This window comes from Panthera tigris, chromosome D1 (assembly GCF_018350195.1).
Source record: "Panthera tigris isolate Pti1 chromosome D1, P.tigris_Pti1_mat1.1, whole genome shotgun sequence".
Taxonomy (NCBI): Eukaryota; Metazoa; Chordata; class Mammalia; order Carnivora; family Felidae; genus Panthera; species Panthera tigris.
Window position 1 is genome coordinate 68,925,863 of NC_056669.1, and position 26,951 is coordinate 68,952,813.

Below are 26,951 nucleotides of genomic sequence, written 5' to 3' on the forward strand. Positions count from 1 at the left end.
TCTCCTGGGCAAACTCTAATCCATATGGAGAAGGAGATTCTAGGGACTGTAGTTCTTCCTGGCTTCTCTGGAGCCACGCAGAATGGTAGCAAGTTGTTAAGAGACACCAGAAGAGAACTTGTATTGTTTTACTAAAAAGTGCACATTAACATGGGGCACCTGGGTGGCTCAGTCGGTTGAGCCTCCGACTTCGGCTCAGGTCACAATCTCACAGTCCGTGAGTTTGAGCCCCGCATCGGGCTCTGTGCTGACGGCTCAGAGCCTGGAGCCTGCTTCCAATTCTGTGTCTCCGTCTCTCTCTGCCCCTCCCCCGCTCATGCCCTGTCTCTCTCTCTCTCTCAAAAATAAACAAACATTAAAAAAAAAATTTTTTTTTAAAAAGTGAACATTAACATTTCACTCCTCTTTATATGGAATGAGGAATCAAGCATTCTTCCTCGAGCTACGTTTCCCCGTTTCCAGTCATTTTAACTAGACAATTTATAATTACCCATTTTAGTTTTTTATATTTATATTTCTTCTGTCTTCTAGTATAATTTCTTCAGTGTATCCTCTCATTAATACACTTTTTTTTTTTTTGCAGCGCCATATTTATTACTCTTCTGCACCCAAAATGGATGCCAATCTGTACTGCATTTTCAATTCCATGGAGTCTTTTCTAATTTGGCTGACTGTGTTTTCAAGAAGTCTTGTTCCTATTTCGTACAAGAATTTCAGTAACAGTTACTGAAAACACAAGGCAAGTCGTTTCTAAAAATGTTTTTATTCCATACCCAAAAAAATCTACATCGAAAGGGGAAAATTCTATATCTTACTCTAGAATATTGGGCCATTTTTCTCCTCTTATGTTACATTGATTTTCATAGGTCTGTGTTAATTTTTCCCTCTTTGGTTATCCTTTTAGAGTGAGCTATATTCAGGGCGAGACTGGAGACTTAAATATAACTCACCCAGTTCCAGGCTGGAAAGAGAGAGGATAGTAGATTTTCAGTTCAATGAATAAGCAGGCACCATATTTGTACATTTTTGTGCACTTGACCTACTTTGAAGGCTTTCTGAACACCATGAAAGATGGATATTTAGGGGAAAAGCTCTCTCTGAAGCACCACCTAATCCATTAAATGTCCACCAATCAAATGGTGGTTTCTGTCCTAGGGTAGAAATTAAAGTATCTGCAGTGACCAGAAATGGAACTCTGATAGGCTGGCTGCAGTGCTGTCTTGCCAAAGAGCCCAGTGTTGGCTGCGGAGACAGGCTGAAAAGTCAATTCTGAGCCATCGTTAAGGAGATGACTTCACTTTCTCCAGAATCTGGAGAATGCAGATCTCTTGCTCATATATAGGAAGAACTGGCCGGGGTACACAGTGTCCAAATTCTTGGGTCAAATATGAAAAACATGCGATTACCCTGGAAGAAACGGATGGCCATTTATTTGAGCTCCTAAAGATATGGAAAAAAAAAAAAAAAGACATAGGATTAAAAACAAAAGTGGAATCCTTTCCAAGCAGACTGAGCCAAGAAAGGGGCCCAGGTCCTCCCCTTACCCAGAGCACCCTTCAGTCTTGGCATCCTGTGCTTTGAATCAGAGTCATTGTCTGGCTCTAATGCAAACACTGGCTTCATTGTGATTCTGCAGAGAGCCAGCCCCAAATGCACTGCTTTCTACCCGCCTGGGGCTTCTTTGAGCTTATCCCATTGAGCTATGACTCCGGCAACCAGCCAGGAGGGCCTCTATCCAGGGTGGTGCCTTGAGATTTCTGCTGATTTATTACACAAGAGCTGCCAGGTAAATCCCTTTGCTGTCTCATGGGAAATGTCAAGTCAGGGGCAAAGTTTAGGTGCTGTCCAATTGAATCTGGGGGTTTGGGTCAGAATGGATGGTGGCCAGGACCTTCCTGTTTGTTATATATGCTTCTGAGGCTACTTGGATGGACCTTAGACTCCCTGGAAAGTTCTAGAAAACTTCTAGGTTCCACGAATCAAGCGTGCTAAGGGATTTTATTGAAATCTAGGGAGTGATGCAGTACACACTGAAATGGATGAGGTTCTGTGAACTGAACTTCTCTGTGAAGCTAATAAACATGGGGATTCCTCAGCCACATTCCCCGGACTTCTCATCCATAGGTCTGTGGTTGAGCCGAGCATTCCCAACGGGCTCTAATGCAGGAGGGTCACGTGACAGCTTCCACTGAGAAAAACAGTGATTTGTGGGGATGTTGGCAAAGTAAACACTTGGAGCAGTAAAAGCATATGGACCAAGAATGTGTTCCTCAGGAACTACAAAAGGAAGACTACATCCCGCTCCCACTGGAAGGTTGAGCACTGCTTTGCACCTAGCCAGATTTCCTCAGAAAGCAGGGTGCCTTGCAGACTCTAATAATATGCATTGCTCTCAGGCGAAGCTCTCCCAAAGGTCAAGGACAGTAGCAAGTAAAGGGAAGAAACCTTTCTTCTGTCAGGTGACTTCAGACTGATGAGCTCAACTGGGAAATCCCAGTGACAGAAACAGTGCGTTGTGATATCAATCAGCGCCCGTCTGCCCACAACCCCCTCTCCCCCGCTAAGGAAAACTACCCCACCCCCATCCCCTGATTTCCAGGTGACCACACGAAGTGCCATAAGAAGGTGCATCCCTGGCCACAGCTGATTAGACCAAGGATGGGCGCCTGAACCCCAGGCAGCCAATTTTCAGGTGACATAGGACGTGAACTGGCATGAAAAGATGAACCAGGCCAATCAGATTACTTCTTCTGGGAATCCGAATTGGGAAACATGCAGAACCCAAACCAGTTACCAGTCAGCCATAGTTTATCAGAAGGTCATATCATGGTAAGAGAGGCTAGGGGAGCTTTGATGCACCATGAGTAGGCAAAGAATGCTGGTGAGGAGGGAGAAGAAAGGAGAGCAGATAAGCAGAGACAAACAAATTTTGAGAAAATGTGAAGAATAGAAAAATGAGACACCTGGTTAAGAGCACCAGGTAAAAGCAAACGAGAAATTCTCCCCGACTCAAGGAACCCGTAAACTTATATGAGCAAGCTTGAGAGCATCTCCGTTGCTGGCAATGAGAGACACCCATAAACAGTGAAACGGGACTGACATCACACCAAATGTTCGTGTCCCCCAGGGTTCATATGTTGAACCTAATCCCCAAAGAATCAAGATGTGGTCCCTTTGGAAGATGATTAGGGCATGGTGGGGAGGGGCTGGTGAATGCGATTAGCACCCACATGAAAAAGGCCCCCGAGAGCCACCTCATCCCCTTCCACCACGTTGAGGACACTGCAAAAAGACCGCTGTCATTGAACAGGAAAGCGGACCCTCACCAGACACGGAATCTGCCAGCACCTCAATCTTGGACTTCCTGCCTCCAGACTATGAGGAATAAATTTCTGTTGTTTATAAGCCACCCGGTCTAAGGTCCTTTGTTACAACAGCCCCAGTGGACTAAGACAAACAGTTAATAAGCTCTTATTGCATGCAAGGTACTTGCTGAGTACTTAATGTATTTCTCATTTCTCATTCTTCCTCAGCTATCTCACAACAGCACTAAAATACATACATTATAGTCCTTGCCTGTTCTACTTTATCGTCCTTACTTCAGAGATAAGGAAAATTAAGAGATTGTCTAGCTCTTCACTTCCCAGGATGGTAGCCACTAGTCACGTGTTGCTCTTAAGCATTTAAAATGTGGCTAGTCCAGGGGCACCTGTGTGGCTCAGTCAGTTGAGCAACCAATTCCGGCTCAGGTCATGATCTCGCAGTTCACAGGTTTGAGTCCCGCATTGGGATCTGTGCCGACAGCTCAGAGCCTGGAGCCTGCTTTGGATTCTGTGTCTCCCTCTCTCTCTCTGCCCCTCCCCACTCATGCTCTGTCTCTGTCTCCCCAAAATAAATAAACATTAAAAAAAATAATAAAAATAAAATGTGGCTAGTTCAAATTGCGAAGTGCTGTAGGTGTAAAAGCCACACCAGACTTTTGAAATTCAGCACAAAAATTTTAAAGACAACGTAAAATATCTCCTCCATCATTTTTGGTTGATAACAGGTTGAAATGATGTACGTGAAGTATCTGAACATATATCCATTTTTACGTTTGCTCTTGGAAGCCATCACTATCCTATAAAGAAGCTGAACTTGACTACGGAATGGGACACAGAGAGAGAGAGAGAGAGAGAGAGAGCGGTCATGTGGGGGAGCCCCTTAGTGCCAGACATCTGAACAAAGCCTTCTAGGACCTTCCAGCACAGCCAAAACGGCCAGCTGAACACAGCCTAACGAGTGTCTGAGCCAATGCCATGTGGAGCAAATGACTCAAGCCAAACACAGCCCAAATGGCAGAACCAAGAGAAATAATAAAGCGCTTTTGTTTCAAGCTGCTAAGTTTGGGGGTAGTTTGTTACATAGCAATAGATAATTAAAGTGTGCCTTCTGTAGGCAACACCCTATGATAGACAGACCCCTGGGGCCGTTCAGCCCCTGCTAGTTAAGCACTCCCTGCTGGTTGACAGCCGCTGCCCAGATTTCAGACGAGACCTTTGAGTGGTTGCCTTTCCCTGTTGGGTACCCCAGGGCCCTTTTTTTCTCCACCGAGCCTGCTGAGAAGAGAGGCAGCCATCCCAGCTCTCTCTCCTGGCACCCCTTAGAGACAGGTCCACAGGACTAGCTGCCAACAGGAGCCCGCGGGAAAGCAGGTCGCAAACACGAAGAAGTAACACAGATGCTGGACTCTTACAAGTTTTTATGCTTCATTGGGCCAGACTTTCTGATATCTCACAAAATGTAGTAAACAAGAGTGGGTGGACGCTGTTCACCTCCACTTTCTTTTCTAAGGATGGGGCTCGCCTCCCCTGGCCCCCTTCCGACTCTGTATACCAAAGTTCCTTCCAGGCCAATGTTTTCCCCATCATCATCCAGGCACAACAATAGGTTCTCCTTTGTCTCAAGTTGGCCATTTGCATTTCTGGGGCTTTCGTGCCTGGGTGACACCCACTTGATTAGACATTTGCCCCTGGTGGGCTCACAGCCCCTCATTTACATTTCCCCACAATAGTGAATGGCTTACAGGCCGGTTGAATGAAATACAGTTGCTAAATAGCTAGTGATTGAGCCAGAAAGGCGCCCTTGAAAGGTCGTCCTTGGAACATTTCAAAGCTGTGGACCACCTTTGAAAGTCAAGGCAGTGTGAGAACACTAGGAGCAACTCAACCTTGCCTCCTGCAGACATTTCGATGGCCACTTCCCACCCAGGTCTTCATCGATGACCCCGGGAGAAAGGATTTAGGAGTTAAAACCAAAGCCACAAAAGCAGCGTCACCATTTAAATTCTACATAGAGTCCATGCATAAAACAAAAATCACATATGGTCGCAATTATCCTTCAATGCCTGTGAATAGAGCAGACATTGTTGTGTGTTGACAACCCTGAGTAGTAATTCTTAATAGCAGTTGGAAGTTCAAGACCGCTGAGTTACAAACAAAAGGGAGGAATAAAAGTAACGTGGATGCATAGATGTCTGTTTTCAAAGCATTTCACATTAAGACAACTGCTAAATTCCCAGCCACACTCTACACATCTCTAGCGGGAAATGAGGGACAGGTGGAGAAAAACAGAAAGTCAACACTCAGCACAGTGAGGCGCTGTGCTCTCTGCTGTGTATCAGCTCACGCAAACTTTACATTCAGAATCACCCCTATTTTACAGAAGAGGAAACTGAGGTATACAGAAGTTGTGGAACTATCTGAGGTTTCCTACTAGCATGTGCTCCCAAGGGGCCATAGTAAATGAGTTACTGGTGAAGGAAATTTAGGATCTCAATAACTGGAACTGAGAGATGGGGACGGATGTTTGGGGTGAGAGACACCCCGTAAGCAAAGGAATAGAGATGGAAAATACAAGGCAGGTCTGGATGATATGTTTTTGTGGTTGGGTCACGGTGAGGTGATGTGGGCTGGGGGAAGGGTCAAGAAAGAATTCTTGACATGTTTTTGGTGCAAACAGGTGTTTTTAGTGAACCCCGGGACAGGGCCTGTGGGAAGAGTTGCACAGGGATTATGAGGAGGGATTAGTTATATACTTTTATGTTGGGGGGGTGTGGTGAGTGCAGTGGCTTGAGATAAAGGAAGTTTCCAAAAGGATGTTCATAAGCTAAAGAAGACTTTCAGGATCCTGGAGGTCGGCTATTGTCAAGCTAAGGTTGTTTTTTGCCTCTAGCAAAGCATGAACATTAAGACAGTTGAGTTCCTTGGGGAATGTCATACTCTGCCTGTGTCAAATCTTTGTCAAAGGGCTGCAAAGTGTAAGGAAATGTAATTTTCTCTACATTTCTTTTGCCTTTGTTCTTCTCATCCAAAGGATGAGTGAGATCTGGCATAGGAATCTAAGGCTGGATAACCTGGTAATGCTTGATTTACGTGCCACCTTGGCTGGGCCATGGATGCCCAGATATTTAGTCAAATTTTATTCTGGCTGTTTCGATGAGAGTGTTTCTAAATGAGATCAATATTTAAATAGGTGGACCTTGAGAAAAGCAAATTTCTCTCCCTAATGGGGTTGGACCTCGTTTAACTAGTTGAAGGCCAGAGTACAACAAAAAGATCGTCCTCCCCCAAGCAAGAGAGAAGACTCCAGCAGCCTGCTTCAGACTTCATCTGCAACATCATCTCTTCCTGGTTCTACAGGGGACAGCTTTCAGACTAGAATTGCAACATCAACTCCCTAGGATCCCCAGCCTGCCAACCCACCCTGCGGTTATTGGACTTGCCAGCCTCTGTAATTGCCAATACCTTATAATAGATCTGTTTCTCTCTCTATACACATCCTATTGATTCTGGTCTTTAGAGCCAAACCGTGGGAGAGAGTCACAGAACTTGAGATCTGGAAAAAATCCTTTAGATCTCCCTCATTAGAACAATAGAAGAAGGGAGGGCCGCTTGGGTGGCTCAGTCGATTAAGTGTCTGTCTCTTGGTTTCAGTTCAGGTTTGTGGGTTCGAGCCCCGACAGCTGTCAGTGCAGAGCCTGCTTGGGATTCTCTCTCTCCCCTTCTCTCTCTGCCCCTCCCCCACTCACCCTCTCTGTCACTCTCAAAATAAATAAACTTAGAAAAAGAAACGTTAAAAAAAAAAAAAAACCAGTAGAAGGGAAATAAGACCATGTCTTAGAGACTTCCAGTGGCTTGTGAAGACAGTAAACAGATGTGGCCTAGCTGCTGGCTTGGAACTCCCTTTCCAATCTCTTTTTTGCTGTCCCTTTGACTCACACACAGGATGAAGGTGGGGTTGGTGAGGGGACAGAGCTCTCCTGTGTGTTTCCCAAATACATTCTCTGCTTTCCTTCTCCAAACATGGCATATATTGGTGTTGGCTCCAAACAGCCAGTGGTGGCCGCCACGGCACATGCCCATCCTGCGATGCCAAGCACTTCACAGGTAGGTTGTGCCCAAGAGCAGGCCAGGAGCCAAGTCGGGCAAGCAAGGAGGTCCCTTCTTCTCAGCCTAACCAGCATTGACGGCTTCCTCCCCTGGCGTGATTTTAGGATTTCCCATTCTCCTCCCTACTGCATTTCCTGCTTAAAATAACTTTTTTTCCCAAGTCACTTTGGCTGCTCTCTGATTCAGGCAAAACTAGAGAGGCAAAGAAAAATAAAAACCGGTCAGTTATTTTGGCCCATAGGTCACGCTACAGAGACACCAAAAAATTACCTAATCCTGAACCTCACCCACTCTGCCCCTATCACAGCCCTAAATGTTTGAATGTTTTGCTTGCATTGTTCAAAGACCGGCTTCATCAAGTTCAAATTTATACCTTCTTGATGGGAAGGACAGGTGTAGGCAAGCATTATGGCTCTTGTATGTGGACCACTCCAGACAAAAGTATGAGACATCTCTGCATTGCCCATTGCTTATCTCCACCTATGTTTCAAACCTACTGGTCTTCCCAGCTGCAAATTTTTTGCTCCAGTCAAACCGGTCTCTTGATTGTTCCCTAAACTTGCCTTGTGTTTTGCAACTGGAAACCTTTGCCCCCACCACCTGCCCCCATGGGATGTCTTCCCCACCTCTTTCGACCTAGCCAAATCAGATTCATTTCACCCTTATTCAACGCCAACGGCAGGTCGGCATTGGGCCAGCACCTACACACGTGTTATCTCATCCTGCAAGGTCCAGCAGAAATTCTTCTTATCTGTGAAGCTTTCTGGGACTCTCCCAACTGGAAGTGACCATTTCCTCCTTTCTCTCATGCTTATTTTCTGTACTACTCGTTTGGCACTTAATGCGTCGTAGAACTTTATAAACATTCACTCATTCATTTTATTTAAACAAGTACTCACTGAATGACTATTATGTTCCTGAAACCGTGGTAGGTGCTGGAGGTACAAAGATGAAGAAGACACCCTCAGTTGTCTTCATGAGACTCAGTCTAGTGGTGAAAACCGGCACATGAGGAGACAGTTGTCATACGATATGGCGGATGCGGGTCCAAGAAGGTTTCCTATGTCATCTCTGTCCCGGTTCAGTCTTGATGAATGAGTAGAAGTTGTTCAGGCGAAGGTGGGGAGAAAGCATGTTTTTAAGAAGGACAGAAGGACATGGGCCCAGAGCTGGGGAACAGCAGAGTGCGTAGAAGGAGATTGTAAGCAGCCCCCTCTTGCCGGGGCATAGAATGTTGCTGAAGCACAGAATGTGCAAGACATAATGGGAGAGTCTGGAATACCAGGCTTAGAAGCTTGGATTCATCCTGGGGGTTGTGGTGTGCCATCGAGGGTTTTAAGAAAGGGATCGACCCAAAATTGGCAGTTCAAGATCACTCTGACTACAATGTGAAGAATGGAGAGATTTGAGGGAGGGAGCTGTAAAAAGGCTGTGGTGAGAACCTAGGCAAGAAATAAGAGGGCAGTGATATCTGCCCCAGGAATAAGGATGCTAGATTTGAGAAATATACAAGATGTGAGATATATCAAAGTCAGAGCTTTGAAGGGCTTCACAACTACAAGTGTAGAATATAAATATAATGCAATGTAGGGAATCCATTATGGAGATTGCAAAAGTGTTGTCACGGGAGACAACTGTCTGTTGTCAGGCTGAGACTGTCTTAAAAATATAAAACAGCTCATAGATTCGTCATTCTTATAACCTGGATATTTGTATGCATCACATCTCTTCTCCTAGACTGTAGGCTCCTTGAGGGCAGGGGCCCTGAAGACGCTAAAGCACATCTAGCTCTTGTGACAAGCCAAAGCCTCTGCTCTCCCTGTTCGAAGGAGGTAGATTGCATCCTGGGGAACCACGTTGCACAGCAGGCAGACCAAGAGTTTCTGCAGCAGGGGCAAGGCAGGGAAGAAGAACCAAGACATGTTTCTAACAAACCATGAGGGGGATAGCCATTTCACAGCTGGAGCCAGGCAAGGCCAAGTCCACATCTTTATTCTGCCACCAGCTGAGTTGTGTGATCTTGGGCAACTAAAATTCTCTTAGCCTCACCTCTTTTATCTATTAAATGAGAATAATATTACCCGCCTCCCCAGGTCAATTTCAGTACTATGTGAAATAATCAGTGGAGACCTTCAGGCACGTACCTGGTACTGAGGGAGCACTCATTGTTATAGGCATAGGTGTCAAAGTGTCGGTGTCTTTTCTTTGTTCCCCTCACTGCTCTGCGGGAACTCTGAGGGCAGAGACTATGTCTTACTCATGGTTTACTCCCATTTTCTACCACAGTGCCTGGCACACAGTAGATGTTCAACGAGTTCGTTGAATGAATTTGTATTATACTTACAGTGTTATCTCAGAGCCCGGCCAAGGGCTGTTATTCCAGATTCACAGCTTACCCCCTGAAAGAGCAAAGCCAGGATACAAATTTGACTAAGATCAAAGGGGCAGAGATTATTCTAATACACAGTAGAGCATTAGGTTCTCTGAAGCTTGATCCTGTTCTTCCTTTCTTTTCCTCCTCTCCTCTTCCTGTCTCGTTCCATTCTACATCTTGGTCCAAGGCCATCTCATTTGCTCACATGACTTAGATCTATATGTTGATGGCTTTCCAAATGTATGTCTCCAGCCCTGACCTCTCTTCTGAAGTCAAGATCAATAGATCCAACTGCCTCCTTGACATCTCCACCGGCAATTTCATATCTAAAATTGAACCTCAGACATTCCACCTAAACCTGCTCTTCTTCCAGCATGGCGCTTCTCATTGGGTGGCACCATTATCCACCCAGATGCCCAAACTCTTCATCTGGGACCTGCAACACCTCCTTCTCCCTCAGTCTCCACATCCAATAAAGTGCCAGACCTTCAAAGTCTATCTAGGCCCTCTCCTCTGCTCACAATCCCTATATTCAACACCATCATTCACACAGAGAGGGTACAACTCCTCTTGTTGGCCATTCTTGCCAAAACCTGCTTCTTGCTTCTGTTTTTAGACTGGGGCCAGAGGAATATTTAGAATTACATATCAGACCACATTATGTATTTGTGTAAAAGCCTTTAAAGGCTTCCATTACACTTGGGAAATTTCTCAAAATGCTTACCACACATGACCTGACAGTGCTTCATGACTGGACGTCCTACTGTACCCCTCCCTCCCTCTGCTTCCTCGCCGGCCTCCCTTCAGTTTTGCAAACACCCCATCCTTCTCCAGCCATGAGGGCTTCAAATCTACTGTTTTTCATGGAAGGCTCCTACCCGTCCTACTCACTTGGGTCACTGACAATTCCATCTGCTCAGTTTAAATATTCATTCCTCAGCAGGGCCTTTCTCCTTCAAGCACACATCACAGTTCTTCCATAACCCTCTTATTCCCTTACAGCACTTAACACAATTTACAAATATACTCATTTGTGTGTTTGACATCCATCCCCTCAGCCCCACCCATGTGCACGCTTCTCCCGTGTTACCCATCGCCTTGTCTCTGGAGCCCAGCACAGAGGGCTTGGTGCACAGAACATGGTAGGTTTTTGTTGAATGAATGTGGTAAAGGCTGTGAGAAGCAGGCCAGCCAGGGGTTGGGATTGTGCAGTGGAGGCAGGAGGACCTCTGAATGGTGGTGCAGAGAAGGCTTCCAGGAAGGTAAGGATTTGGAGGAAGGTTTGAAAAATGGGTGGGATGGAACCATCCAGGGTGAGTGAGAATAAAGGAGCCGGTGGAGGAGCTTTCCATGTGGATAGACAACCCGGTAGGAGAAACCCCAGGGGGTTGTGAGAAATGGCGGGTAACCAGGATGTCTGAAATATAGGGCTTGGGACAGGAGGTAGACTGGAAAGGGTGTGCAGAGAGCTGGCTTAAATCTCCAGGAGGTGCTGATGGGTGGCCAACAGGCGTCTCCTGGACCAGATGGCCCTTCTCTTTCTGGAGGGATTGTTCACAAACACTTGTGTCCCTTCATGAGCTTTCAGGAAGGAGTTAGGGCCTAATACAGTTCAGCCCCTGCCGCTCCCTGCCCCACCCCAGCCCCAGGCATCTGGTTGGTAGGTTTGGGCCAAACCCTATTTGCAGTGGAAATGGAATGTTGCTTATTTTATGATGTTAACTGTTTCATCTAGTTCCACATTAGAAAACTTGGGACTCTGGACAATTTATAGGAAAAAAAAATTAGGACAGAATTCAAACAATTCTTCCACAGGCATTTGACTCGTGTTCGAATCATGTCCAGGTGTGAACCCTCTTGACTCACCACTGAGGCCTCTAGAAAAATTCGTCCAGCTACACACATGACTTTCTGAGCTTGCTGAAAACACATGCATGGCTCCTCTATCCAATGGATTAAGGTTTAATTATTTTTTTAATCTTTATTTTTGAAAGAGAGAGAGAGAGAACGAGTGGAGGAAGGGCAGAGACAGAGGGAGACACAGAATCTGAAACCGGCTCCAGTCTCTAAGCTGTCAGGACAAAGCCCGACACGGGGCTCGAACTCACAAACCGAGAGATCATGACCTGAGCCGAAGTCGGACGCTTAACGGACTGAGCCACCCAGGTGCCCCTGGATTACTGTTTTAAAGGGACATTTATTAAGTGTTTTACCACTTACCCTGTTAGGTGCTTTCCATGTGTTACCTCATTTAGTCCCCACCCTCATGCCATCAGAGAAGCACTCAGATTTATCTTGTAGATAAGGAAACCAAGCTCAGAAGGATTAAGTAACTTGCCCCACATCACACAGCTTGTAGGCGTGAAGGCTGCATTTGAATGGAAGTCTGGCCTACCTCCTGTGCTCTCAGCTGGTAAGCTCTGTGGCTCTCCAAACACAGGGCATAGTGACCGGGTTTGGGGGAACCATAAGGATTGCTTTTTAAGGAACTTTTTTTTACTTTAAAATAATTACAGACTCACAAGAAAGTTGCACAAAATGTGCACTTGCATAGCTGTAGTACAATATCAAAAACGGGGGAGTGACAGCTCAATCCAGAGTTGTGAGTTTGAAATTCAGATTTCACTAACTTTACCAGCCAGGTTATTTTTTAAGTGGCGTGAAGCTTTCAAGGGTAAAACCAAACCAACAAACAAAACCTGCACACTTTATGAAAGGTCCTTTTGAACTCCTTCTGCCCTGGGCCCTTGAACTCTCACTGATGTCCTAGGCTTCCTGAAACAGCAGATCTGAGGAGGGGAGGAATCAATACACAGAGAGATCCATTTCTGCCATCATGGGCTCCAAGGAAATGCTATATTGCCATGGGACCTCACTGAATCCATGCTGCTTTAACAGGAGAGGGCTTCCAGCAGGGGAACCCAGAGGGACCTGGTCAGACTGCCTGAGTCTGGTTGTTTGGAGGCCTCTAAAACCCTTGGGGCTACCTAAGACCTGGCTTAGCCAAAATGTCTCTTTGCTCCCATTGTCTGTCTCCTGGCAGCTGATGATAAGTGATAAGCATGGGAGATAAAACAGGTTTGGGGCTGTGAACCTGCCTGAATCACTGGCAGCCAACCAGGCCATTTTTATCTGGAAAAACTCCCCCCAGGACAGCCCAAATGAGTGTTTGGGAACCTGACTCAGGGAACAATGGCGGGAAATGGAGGCCCAAGCTTGGGCGTTAGGGCCCTGCCACCCACACTCCCCTTGCACTGTTATTCCTGGCGAAAACAGAGATTTGCTTTCATTCAGACAGACTCTGTGGGAAGAGGTGCAAATGAGGTTTTAAAATTAAAAGGAAGTAGTATGATGACAAGGGAAGTGATAGGAGATTGTTTTCCAAGCTTCAGAGATTTCATTATAAATGATTCTGAGAACTCCCTCCCCGGGTATATAATGACAGCCGTACTAGTTACTATGGTAGCTCCTTGCCCACCAGGCCAGATGTCGAAGCCATGTCGGGGGTTAATTTCCTTGCCACACGGTTTCATTTAAGAATTTGAGAGACCCCAGAACAAAGGAGAAGTCAGACCTTACTGATGCAGAAGACGGTCATCCTTTTTGGTGTGGCCATAGGGCGATTGGGTTCTGGCCCCAGGTAAATCTGGTTTACTCATCTTTAACCCTGTGGAGGAGGCCATCCAGTTAGACTGACATGCACCGATGTTGCTAGAGATGACTGCTGTACCAAATGCTCAAAATCTCTCCGTTATGGTTGTGTTGCCCCCAAATTCGCATGTTGGAGTCCTAAATTCAGTGCCTTAGAATGCGACCTTATTTGGAAATCATTGTGGATATAATTAGTTAAGGTGAGTAGAGGAGAGGAGGGTGGACCCTAATCCAGTACAACTGGAGTCCTCATAAAGAGGGGAATTTTGGACACACACACACACACACACACACACACAGAATACCATGTGAAGATAAAGGCAGAGACGGGGTGATGCTTCTCAAGGAAAGCTGAAGACGGCCAGCAAACCATCAGAAGCTGAAGAAAGGCATGGAACAGATTCTCCCTCAGAACCCCTAGAAGGCAACTGCTCTGCCAAACCCCTGCCCTCAGACTTCTAGCCTCCAGAACTAGGAGACCATAAATTTCAGTCCTCGAAGCCATCCAATTCCCACTACTTTGTTAAAACAGCCCTAGCAAACCAATAACACTCTCTCAAGAATTTTGTTTTAGAAACTTGCTCAGAATTGATTTCAAGGTCACTGGCTCATGCTGTGTGAAGTCCACCTGCCTTCCACTTTCAATATTGGAGTGGATCTTGCCATATTTATTTTCCCAACACTTCTGTTCTCAATAACGCCTATAAGCAAAAACAAAGCAAATACCCCAAAAATGTTTGCCGGTGATTATGCTTAAATTAGAGCCAGTCAGCTCTTTCTGAAAACTAAAAACAAAAACCAGAACTAAAACCTAGATGTACGCCATTCAGGAGATATTTCCTGCTGGTTCTTAGTCCAAACGGGTGAGGAAACACTAATGGTGGAAAAGTACCACTGTGTTCTCAGCAGGCACATCACACCTGCATTGGGCATAAACAGCTCCTTTCCCCTGGTTCTCGGATGCACAGAGAAGGGAGAGGCTCTCTACAGACCCAGGGGAATAACTTGCTGGCAGAAAGATGACCTAAGGAAATGACAGAAGCTGCATAAACATGATCCACAGCCCTGGTGGTGGTGGGGAGTCCTTTCACTGCAACCATCCCAACAGGGCCCTTCAGCAGAGACAACCAGGACCTGGGCTCCAGCAGGCCCTAGAAGGAATCCCTGTGACCAGAGGTCACTGGGACACATATCCCTATAGCCATGGGGTCCTGGCACTTGTGGCCCAGCTCCAAACCTTACTTGCTCTGGAGTGCTGGCTAGACATAGATCAGTTAATCTGCAAGACACCACTTGGAACCCCTAGGACTTCCTGTTCTGTTTTGAGATCCTCTTGGGGCCTCCTCTTGGAGTGTAGGTCGGACTTGGGCAGTTGGCTACACGGGTGAACAGAAGGGAGAACAGACTTCTCCTTCCTCCTGTTTCCCCGTGTTCCCTCATGCCTGACACACAGCCTTGCTTGGCCTTTGCAAGGTCCTCTGCTTTCCCACCTAAAGGTGAATGGTTTTGTTACAGGTGGGACAACAGAGAGGCATGCAGGTGTGGGGAGTGGGAGAGGGGGTTCTGCCAGCAGGCTGGGTCTCTACATTCCTCCCAGTGGAACTGGGTTTAAAAGATCAGAGCTGTGCCCTTTGAGGAAACAGCCAGAACTCTCCTCCCCTTAAGTGGGAAACCTCTTATCCTCACCACAGCTGCTCTGACCTGGCTTGTCTCCAGCCTCCCTCTCAGATGACCCATTCTCTGAAGGGTGCCTGGGGCAAAAGATAGGGAGACCCCCAGGGAGTGCCTGAATGGTCCAGCACCACCCAGATGCTCACCCAACTGGAGAACTGACCTCCGTAAATGGCACCACCCCTTTTGGCCATGGATTCACTCATTAATCCAACAGGGTCCACCTTGGAGGCTTTCCAGAATCGCTTTTCTGTCTAGCTTCCCGCCCTTTCACCTCCTCCATAGTCACCTTAGTCTTCTCACCTCTCTTTCCCTGCCTGGCCCCACCTCTATCCCCAGAAGGTATAGGTCTCATCCACAGGTGCCTGGGCACCCCAGCAAGAGGCTTAAGTCTTCCAGACTCTGCAACATACGACATCAACACAAACCTTTCCCTGGCTACTGGTGACTGCCCTTCCTAACTCAGCTCAGATGTTTTTAGGCCAACAAAATCTGTTTGTTTAAACTGTCGTACAGGAAAACCCAGGCAGAGGTGAGAAGGGAGGAAAACCCTGTCCTGCCACAGAAGCAGAGCAGCAAAGAAATCCCAGCCCAGCTGCACACCCTGAAGCAGCGACCAGAACTAGGCACTCAGCAGGCACACTGGCCCTGGCCTCATGGCTGCAGCTCAACCTTCCCAGCAGGGCACACAACGGGTTAAGGAACTACATTTCGACGAGTACTGTGGCCTGAAACTCAAGCTCCCAAGGTCTCTTTCAGAGTCCAGGGCCAGGGAAGTGTCTATTGTCAACAAATGCCACCACCGGACCAATAGCAGGCCAGAGTGTGGTTCTGAGATAGGGGCCTCTGCGTGTCACCAGGCAACGGGCACAAAGAAGGCTGGATCAACCAACCGCCCAGCAGACGGTGACAGTGCCCCACAGCCTCCCTGCACCTCCCGCTCCAGCAAAGCCAGGTGGGAGAGCCACTCAGTCCCAGAGTCCCCCAAGATCACATTACCATCAGTCTCATGATTTGGGGGGAAAGGAGATGGTGTAGAAAAGGCTTTATTTGGAAACTCTAGTACAATTTGGTTTATTAAGAGCTGGGCTGATGGCAAAGGTGAAGATTTTCAAGTGAAAAGGAAGTAAATGTTGCTGCAAACCATAGCAAGGCTCATACACCTTTCCTTTCCTCCCTTCCTACAAGTCAGGAGATGGCCACAACCCTAGGATCCCTCACCCAGACCTCCTGGCTTTCCCTGGGGAATGCTGGGTGGGATGCTTGTGACACATTTACTAAATTAGGCTAGAGGAGAATGTAAGGTGAAACCTAAGAATGTTTGTTTCTCATTCCTACAAAGTACACTCCCTTCCTGTCACAGAGCCAGAGCGGGTCCAGCCATCACCCAGGCAAAGCCTTCTGATCTCCAACGAATGGAGACTTGAAGAAACATTTTTATTTCATCACATACATCTTCATTCAACATTTAGAGCAAAAGAGGGCCTCAGCTAGGTGCTGCGGATGCAAAGATGAGCTGGTCATGTTTCCCACGTGGTCTGACCTTCCCCAAAGGTTCACCATCTTACCCACCCTATATGCTGAAGACTCAGATCTATCCTCCCAGCCCAGCCCATACCCCTCCTCTCCTAAGCACCAACCCAATATATCAAGTAGTTTTCTAGACACTTCCTTGTGGTTTTCCACAGGGCCCCACGCTCAAGGCTTCATCTCTCTACCACCAAACCGGTTTTACCACATGAACTCTTTGCATTAGTGGATGATACCACCCCTCCATGGGGTTGAAATGTGCCCCCTGAAATTCAAATATTGAAGCCCTAATCTCCAGTACCTCATAATGTGATCTTATTTAGAAATAGGGTTGTCAGAGATGTAACTAATTAAGATGAGGTCGTACTGAAGTAGAGTGGGTCTATTCCAATATGACTGGTGTCCTTATAAAAAGGGGAAATTTGGATACACACACAGGAAGACACCATGAGAACAGACCTAGGGAACAGACAACCATCTATAAGCCAAGGAACACCAATGGCTACCAGAAGCCAGGAAAGAGGACTGAAACAGATCCTTCCACAGAGCCTTCAGAAGGTACATGGCACAGCCAACGCTTTGATTTCAGACTTCCAACCTCCAGAATTGTGAGACAATAAATGTCTGTTGTTCTAAGCCATCCCATTTGTGGTACTTTATGACAGTAGCCCTAGGAAACGAACACTACCTCCATTAAACATTGTCCAAGAAAGGAGCCTGGAGGGACGCCAGGGTGGCATGGTTGGTTGAGCATCCAACTCTTGATTTCAGCTCAGGTCATGATCCCAGGTTCAGGCTCCATGCTGAGCATTGAGCCTGCTTGAGATTCTTTCTCTCTCTCCCTTTGCCCCTCTCCCCAGCTCTCTCTCTCTCTCTCTCATTCTCTCATTCTCTCTTCTCTCTTGGAAGAAAGAAAGAAAAAGAAGAAAGAAAGAAAGAAAGAAAGAAAGAAAGAAAGAAAGAAAGAAAGAAAGAAAGAAAGAAAGAAATGAAAGAAAGAAAGAAAGAAAGAAAGAAAGAAAGAAAGAAAGAAAGAAAGAAAGAAAAAAGAAAGGAGCCTGGAAGCTTCCATTGTGTCCTCCCCTCCATCAACACTTCCACTCTCCACCTGTAACCAACAATAAACCACTAAACATTGCCCGTTACACCTGCAGGACACCTTGCCACCAGCCCACTTGTCTTCATTCCTGCTGTCCTCACCTTGGAGCAGGCTGCCATTATTTCGACAAAATCCTTCCTAACTGCTGCCCCTGCCTCCAATACCACCTCCTGCCTAGCTCTTCCTCAAATTCCAGCTGGAGTCCTATTTCAATGTGCAAAGAGGAGATGCCTCTTCCCTCCTTAAAAGATGTCCCCCCTTGCTATTAGAATGGAGTTTTCTTCCCCTACAGGGCTCAAGAGGTAATGGGTAATGTGACCCCTGGTTCCCTCTCTGTCCCCATCTCTTGCCAGTCTCTTTCCAGTAGAGTCCTCCAGCAGTCCCAAGCTTTTTTCTCTTCCTTAAATGCACCAGGTTCTATCTGGCCACCAACACTTACATATGCTGTTCCCTCTGTCTAGAACCCATTTCCCCACCCTCTTCATCCACAGGCTTTTACTTAAATTGCATTGTAATTGCCTCTTTTTCTATTAGTGTCCCACCTCGTTGGTAAGCTCCTAGAATGGAGTAATTCCATCTATTTTTTTCATGGATATATCTACAGTGTCTGGCATGGTGCCTGGGACATAGTAGGTGCCCACCAATCATTTGCTAATTGGCCAACTGGTAGACAAAAATGCAACTCCTATCCACGATGAGCTCAGTCCAGAGGGAAGACAATAGTGTGGACAAAGAAGCTCAGTAACACAGAAATAAGACCTGCCTTTGACTCAGCCTGAGGAAATCAGGGACATTTCACACAGGCAATACCATTTAAGTTGGGCCTTTAAAAATGAGTAGGAATTGGCCAGAATGGAGAGGGAGCAGGGTAGGGAAACTCATTTTAGGCAAAGAAGATGCCAAGGGCATGCTTAGGAAATTGTGAGAATATATTGTGTGCCTAGAACATGATTCAGCAGATATGGGCTGGGGGCAATGGACTATGAATCTTGCAAGGAACTTATTTTTGCATATAAACCTCAACTTTTCGTAGACATGAAAGAGCAAAAAGTAAGTTTGTGATCCCTTTTTACAGTCAAGGAAGGGGATCTAAGTCCAGAAGCGCTGTTCCCTGAAAATCCTAATTCTGTTTGTTCCTGGATGTAAAACGTTTACCTCTTCAGAGCTCCGGCTAAATATTACATTTCTTTTTTTTTTTTTTTTTAACGTTTATTTATTTTTGAGACAGAGAGAGACAGAGCATGAACGGGGGAGAGGCAGAGAGAGAGGGAGACACAGAATTAGAAGCAGGCTCCAGGCTCTGAGCCATCAGCCCAGAGCCCAATGCGGGGCTCGAACTCACGGACCACGAGATCGTGACCTGAGCTGAAGTCGGACGCTTAACGGACTGAGCCACCCAGGCACCCTAAATATTATATTTCTGCTGAAGCTGAGCATCCGGATAAAAACAGCTGGGACCACAACTGCATCCACTTTCCCCTAGCCCAACACCCCTCAAACTCCTGACTATTCTCAAAAGAACACAGGTTGAGTGAGTAAATGTCTAACTCCTCCAAATGTCCTGGGGGATGGAGGGGAGGGGAGGCTTTCTGGGGATACCCTTTATCATTCTGAAATCTCTCTGGCTCTAATCTAATTTCAGTTCCTCTTGTTAGTCTTTTCATATATAAAGAATAATCTGTCTATATCCCCTGCATAAAATCATTTCCTATACTTGAAAGCAAGAATTAAACCACCCTTTGCCTTCTCTTCTCCAAAGAAAACAAGTTTGCTTCCTTAACTGTTTTCTTGCAGAATCTATCATCTCTTTGCCAACCTTAACTCCTTAACATCATTTTAATATTTCCCTCTCTCTCTCTCTTTCTCTCTCTCTCTCTCTTGGAACCAATGTATGGACCAGAACAGGAGAGAAATCATAGAGCCAAGATAGTTTTTCTTAAGATAGATGGGTGACCTGGCATAGCAAGAAAAAGAGTCCCTTCTGCACAGGAATATCTGCATGGTCCAACACAGTTCAAGTTCAACCCAGGGAAACATATGTCTGCTGTTGCACATAGCATGAAGCCTGAGAAGGTGTGCACGGGATAAAGGAAGCCTGCTACCATGCCACCACACATGGATCTATAGCCTGGAGCCAGCGCTGTGGTCAGAACATGGACAGATGAGTCTGAGCACAGGCACACACACAGCTCAAGCCCAAGTATCAGCAGTGGCCCAGCAGTGGCCCAGCAGTGGCCCAGAGCTACGAAGTCATTTTTTGTGGTACAGGAGTGAGACATCATAATCAGCATGTTAGTACTGTTCAGGCAGCTCAATCTCATGTGAAAGAAATACCATGCCAGCCAGCAGAAGTAATTGGATTGCCAAGCTGCTTTCCAGGGAAAAGGAAAAGGGACATCTGGTTGACCTCATGGATGGGGTAGAGGGTCAGAGATATTCCCCAAGGGAAGAAATAAGGACAAAGCCCACTCAGATCCCATCTGGAATCAGGGCGCCCCACCTGGACAGCACTGCTGGCTCTGCCTGGTTCCCAAACACTAGAAAGGCACTTAAAACACTTTAGGAAAGTCACTCTAAAGTGTGTGTGTGTGTGTGTGTGTGTGTGTGTGTGTGTGTTGATGCATGGAGGTCCAAAGGTGTGAGGCCTGGGCAAGGGCTTCTTTTTATCAGAGTCTAAGAAAAGTACAGGCTTGAATTCAGGTTGGGGTGACTTCAAATCACTCATCCTGACCATTATAAAATATTGGGAACCATACAAATCATAGCTTTCTATGACAAAGCTAACATGTCAAGCTTTAGAGAATAGAGAGGAAGATGTGGGTATACCTGCTGCATTGTCCCCTTCCTCCTTGTCCTGTCAAATGTTCTATTCCTGCCCCCCATCTGCTCTCGTCAACCTCGCCTTCCCAGTAGGTCCTACCTCCGTCATCCTTCTGCCCTTCCTCCTTCACTTTGCTGTGTGTGAGACGGTCCCATAACTCGGAAGCCAGGCACAAAGCGCTTCACTTTCTGGTCGCATAGGGCTGGAGTGGAGGGTGCATAGGGCAGGATTTGTTGAGCAAGCCAGAGTCAGGCAGAGACTAACTCTAGGGCAGGGCAGGGCAGGACCTAGAAGAACAAATTGAAGATTAGGGTTATTTATGTGTCCATTTCCAGCCCTAGGCAGTGACTACTTCCCGGGAGGGACCTGCCTGCTAGTCTATCTTCTTGCATCCCTTGTGCCTTGAACAATGCCTGTCACCATGTTTGTGATAAATGAGAGGATAAAAAGATGAAGGGCCAAAGGGCCCTGCCTTTGCCTGTTGAGATTGGCTCAGGACTTGGGGCAGGCTCGACTCTGTAGGTAGAGCCATGGGCAGATCCAGCTATAAGGAGTGGAGAAAGCCACAAAAGGAGGTGGACCTGAGATTAAATGTCCCTTCTCTCACACCCCAGAGGCATTTCAATGTGGTTCCATTCCCTCAATGGTTGTGGCTCAATGCTGTCCTCATGTGACCACCCTAACCCCACAATAGCAGGGCTGTCCAGGGACACCCCTCCCTCCCATCAGAGTCACAGGAATCCCTAGGCTTCCCTTTGAACCACATCGCTGCCACAGCAAGCCACATCGGAGTTGTAAAATGTCCAGTGGGTCACTCTTACGTTACAAACAGTCCCCAAGCAAGCCCCCCACTAGCAATTGTCAGCTCGTGTCCTGTGCTGAACCACCTGGGAGATCTATCAGTTGCTGTTTGCAGTCACCCAAGCACCCCAGTTTCAAATAATTAACTGCTCCCTCGGAATGCTTACCTTTGCAAAATACCGCATGCTCACCTGAGCATAAAGAGGCTCGTGATAAGACTATCAAAATTGCCTTTGAATGCTGCATAATTTATGGTTAGGTTCATACCCTTCACTAAGCTCTAGGTGACAGCCTGGCATGCAATTAACAAAACAAAACAAAACCTGGCCTCTGAACTGTTAAAAAGCCTGTCCAATAGTCCTGTCTCACAGATGGTGACTCTCGGTGCCTCCCAGCTGAGAGTAGTCGTGTGGAAGGGAGTATCACTGGAGAGGAGGCCCTGGAAACATGAAGGCAGCTGCTGCCGGCTGTGTTGGGAAAACAAGCTTTGAAACTCAGGGCTGGGATGGGCTAGCAGGGATCAGATATAGCTAGGTGAGGGGGATGGCTAATGCCTTGCTCCCTGAAGCCTGTTTCTCCTGGTTACATGACTCCTACTGTTGCTCTGCCCCCTCTCAAACCCACCCCAGCTCAGGGGAGCCAGCAGGCAGAACTCTGGACAAACTGGCCACAGAGTATCCGCCGATAGTAGGGGGATGCTCATCTGGCCCATGAGCAGCATTACCTTTTTATCAACATTCCAAATGGAATTTTAACACTCCTAGCACCTGCCACGTCCCTCAAGGATTCCTTTCACGCATAGAAACCTCTGTATGCCACCTCTCTCGCCTCATGGTAATAAGACTCCTTTGAAATAACATTAATAATAACAGCTAATATTAATCATGCCCTTAATACGTCTCAGAAACTGTAGTAAGTTGAAACTATATTCAGAAACTGCACTAGGGGTGCCTGGCTGGCTCAGTTGGTGGAGAGTGCAACTTTAAAAAAAAAATTTTTTTTAATGTTTATTTATTTTTGAAAGAGAGAGACAGAGTGCTAGTGGGGAAGGGGCAGAGAGAGAGAGAGAGAGGCACGGAATTTGAAGCAGCCTCCAGGCTCTGAGCTGTCAGCACAGAGCATGATGCAGGGCCTGAACTCATGAACTGTGAGATCACAACCTGAGCGAAGTGGACGCTTAACCAGTTGAGCCACTCAGGCGCCCTGAGAGTGAGACTCTTGATCTCAGGTTGGGAGTTCGAGTCCCACTTTGGCATAGAGATTATTTAGAATCTTACAAAAAAGAAACTACAGTAAATATTTCTATAATTGTAACAGTATATGATTAGTCCTATTGTGGGTACTTTATACACATTATCACTCACTCAATCTTACACAATAAGTCTGTAAATTAAAAAGAAAGCATCCGGGGATGCCTGGGTGGCTCAGTTGGTTAAACATCCAATTCATCTCGGGTCATGATCTCATGGTCTGTGGGTTCGAGCCCCACATTGTGCTCTGTGCTGACAGCTCAGAGCCTGGAGCCTGCTTCAGATTCTGTCTCCCTCTCACTCTCTGCCCCTCCCCTGCTCGTGCTCTCTCTCTCTCTCTCTTTCAGAATGAATAAACATTAAAAAAAAAGAAAGAAAGCATTCATTCTTTTACCATTAAATACAATGTTATTTGTGAGTTATTCATAGATATCCTTCATTAGGTTGCCTTCTATTCCTAATTTAAGTGTTTCTATCATGGAGAAGTACCGAATCTGTAAAATGCTTTTTCTGTATCTATTGATATTTTGTCATTTATTCTATTGGTATTGTACGAAATTAATTGATTTTCAGATGTTAAAACAATCTTATATGCCTGGGATGAGGTTGGTCATGGTATATTGTCCTTTTTTTATGCTGCTACATTTGGTTTGCTGGTATTTTAGTGACAGTTGGTCCTTTTGTTCTTCTTTTTGCTTCTTGTATGTGACCTGTCTATTTTTCCCTGTGCGATGTGTCCTCATCATCAAAATGGTAAGAATTCAAAGACTGAGAAGGTAGCTGGATCAAGAAGCCAGCCAGCTTGACAATTGTCTGGAGCGCCCCCTATAGGAGGTCTTGGAATAAGTACGAAACCTAACTGTTAACTCAAGATTTCTACAAACCACTTATTATATCAGCGGTTCTCAAATTGTAATGTGCAAAAGAATCACCTGCAGTGCTTATTAAAACACAGAGTCTTGGGGCACCTGGGTGGCTCAGTCGGTTAAGCGGCCAACTTCAGCTCAGGTCATGATTTCGCGGTCCGTGAGTTCAAGCCCCGCGTCGGGCTCTGTGCTGACAGCTCAGAGCCTGGAGCCTGTTTCAGATTCTGTGTCTCCCTCTCTCTGACCCTCCCCCGTTCATGCTCTGTCTCTGTCTCAAAAACAAATAAACGTTAAAAAAAAAAAACCCACAGAGTCTTGGGTCCAACCTTCAGCCTGATTCAGTGAGTCTGGGGAAAGGCTCATGATTTGCATTTCTAACAAATTCACAAGTGATGCTGATGCTGATGGTTCATTATACTTTTAGTAGAACTTTTTTTATATGACTGGCTAATTGTAAGTTGCTCAGTCTCACTCTGAAATTCGCAGAATCTTACAAAGGAAATAACCACACACACACACACCCCCCCAACGCCTTGAAGCAAAGAGAGGATCCATTATCCTGATCTTCATTTCTAATTTAAAAACAAAATTTTTTTTTAATGTTTGTTTATTTTTGAGAGAGAGACAGAGTGTGAGCCAGGGAGGGGCAGAGGGAGAGGGAGACACAGAATCCAAAGCAGGCTCCAGGCTCCGAGCTTTCAGCACAGAGCCGGATGCCAGGCTGGAACTCATGAACCATGAGATCATAATCTGAACTAAAGTCAGACACTCAACCGACTGAGCCACCCAGACGCCCCTTGATCTTCATTTCTAAATACCATTCTCTGATCCAAGGAAGCAAGGACCCTTGAGAAATAGCTAACTCTAGGGCTGGGACAAAAAAATACAAAATGAGCCTGGAGGATCTTTTAATGTAGGGAAAGTAAGGAAATAAAAAGAACAAAAGGATGTAACATATCAAAAGAATGAAAAAAATATCCATGAGTTCATCCTGATATAAATAAGTGAATAAACAAATAGAGAAGAGAGATGAACTTCCTTACAGAAGAATCTAAATAATATATGTAAATATTCTCCCTTCCAGGAGGTGAAACTTAATTCTCATCCCCTTGAGTATGGGCTAGATTTACCAACTTCCAAAGAAGTGGGTAAAAAGTAACTTGATGGTGGAGGAACATGGCAGATACCACGTTGACCAAGTGATCTAGGTCAACATCGCCAGTGATAAGTCATCTCTGTAGCATGTGCCCCAATAAGATGCCATGAGAAGGGTACCTTACCTCTGTGATACTCCCCCCAAGTCCCATAACCCCAGTTTGATCATGAGCAAACATCAGATAAACTCAAACTGAAGACAAACTGGGGGAAAAAACACAAATTATGTAGTTGCTGGAGGACTTGTTTCCAGAATATGTAAAGAATTTTCAAAACTCAGTAAGAAGGAAACAATCTGGATAGTTGGAGACATATTAGGGGTTACCTGGGAACAAGAAGATGGGGGTAGTGGAGAGGGGCAGAAGGGGGCAGGCAATTCCTCAGGGATGCAAGAAAACTCTGGGGACAATGGCTATAGTCACTATCCGGCTTGTAGTGATGCAGTGATCACAGGTGCACACATATGTCAAAACAAACTAACCAGACAGTACATTTTCAGTATGTGCATCCTGAATACTCTCAATGACTTTTCCTTATCTTTTCCTAATTTTCCAGAGGATACAGGGGTGAGGGATCTTGTCTCACCGGGTAGAGCCAATACATACCCTTTCCCTACGAATCACGTTCCTGGGAAGGCAAGGCAGCCAGCATTTATTGTGTAGTTATTATGTTCCTGGAACTTTCACACAGTAAACTCAGTGAATCCTTGGAGCAATCCTGAGAGGAAGACAGTAATAATGCCGCATTCCAGATTACAAAGATGAGCCTCAGGCAGTTAGGTAACATGGCTTATTATACAGCTAGTCAATAATGACAGAGGAATTGAAAAATAGTTTATTCAAAACCCAGGGGCAGGAAGGGGAATTTGTGTAACTATATTATCATAAATTACTTCCATCTCTGTTGAGTAACCTAATGCCATCCAGTTATGACTGAAAAAAAACACAAATAAATTAAAATAAAATATTGTTTATTAAATATATAGCAATGCTTTATATTGACAATAAGGAGGATCTTTTTTTCATAGTATCTGTATTGCATTTTTATTGAAAATCTGTTTTCTCTATTTCCACCCCATTAAATGAATATGGATAAATATTAAAGCAAATAAGACCTGACTGGGGCAGCCACATGACTCCATCTGGCCTCGGCTCTGGGTCAGATTGTGGTTTAGAAGGAAGGGGCAAAGCAAACCACTAAGGGAGCTTTTGTTGTACATGGTAGCCCTGTTCTAGGTGATGCCTCTGCCCGCCTGGTTTTCTGAAATCTCCCCTCTGGATTCTCCAGTCTGGTGTCCACTCTGTGGGATAGCCATTACTTCCAGAATCACTGATGCCCACATTTCCTAAACCACAGCTGGGACTGTGGCACCCAGGGACGTTGCGCTGGACCCTGGACTGTCTGGGCAGCATTCTACGGGTTGCTGGCATGCATGAGCTTCGCACCTCCCACATCACAGACTTCTCTCCTTGTGTCTCCTCTGTCACAATCTCAGCTGGACTCCCAGCCTCCAGGCAGAGTGATCTTTCTGAAATGCAAATCTGATCATGCCATTTTCCCACTGCCAGCCCTTCGCTGATGCCTCGTCACCCACAGGCTAATGCCTGAGCTCTCTGTTTATACACAGCATCTTCATGATCTGCCTCAGCCTATTATTGTAGCTTTACTTCCTGTCCATCTCGCCACCCCACATGCCAACCAACCCCCGTTCCAAGAACAAGCCCCATTTCCTCTTCCTCTGCCAGGAAGACTCTCTCTCTCTCTCTGCAAGCTCCTACTCAACCTCCATGTTGAGCATATAACTCAGAGGTCACCTTCTCCAAAGTGACCTCCCTGACTCTTCAGGAGTTTCCTTTTTTACACTCACCAAGCACTTTGTTTCCATCCGCATATAGCCCCAAGCAAAGCTCTCTCTGTTTCCATATCTGGATCTTCCTATAGACTGAACTCCTCAAGATGGAAACTGTTGGGTACATCTTTGTGTAACCACAGTGCCAGCTGTCTCTTCGTCTTACAGTTCCAGAGTCCACATGTGTTGTCTGTGTTTACCCCAAGGCCACCTGGGTGCCCAGTTCAATAGCTCTAGACCTCTGATCCATCCAGGAGCAATGCAGACTTTGTGGGAGCAGTGAAGAGTGACTCACAGGGCACACCCCACCACAAACAACTGAAAACTGCTCATCAGTTGTCTTCCCATGGAATTCTTTCCTTGGACAAGCTACAACCAGGGGCTTTTCTCTCTTCCCCTCCTCCAAAGAGTACCTGTTGCCTTGGCTCTTCTCTGTTTTTATATACATGTATAT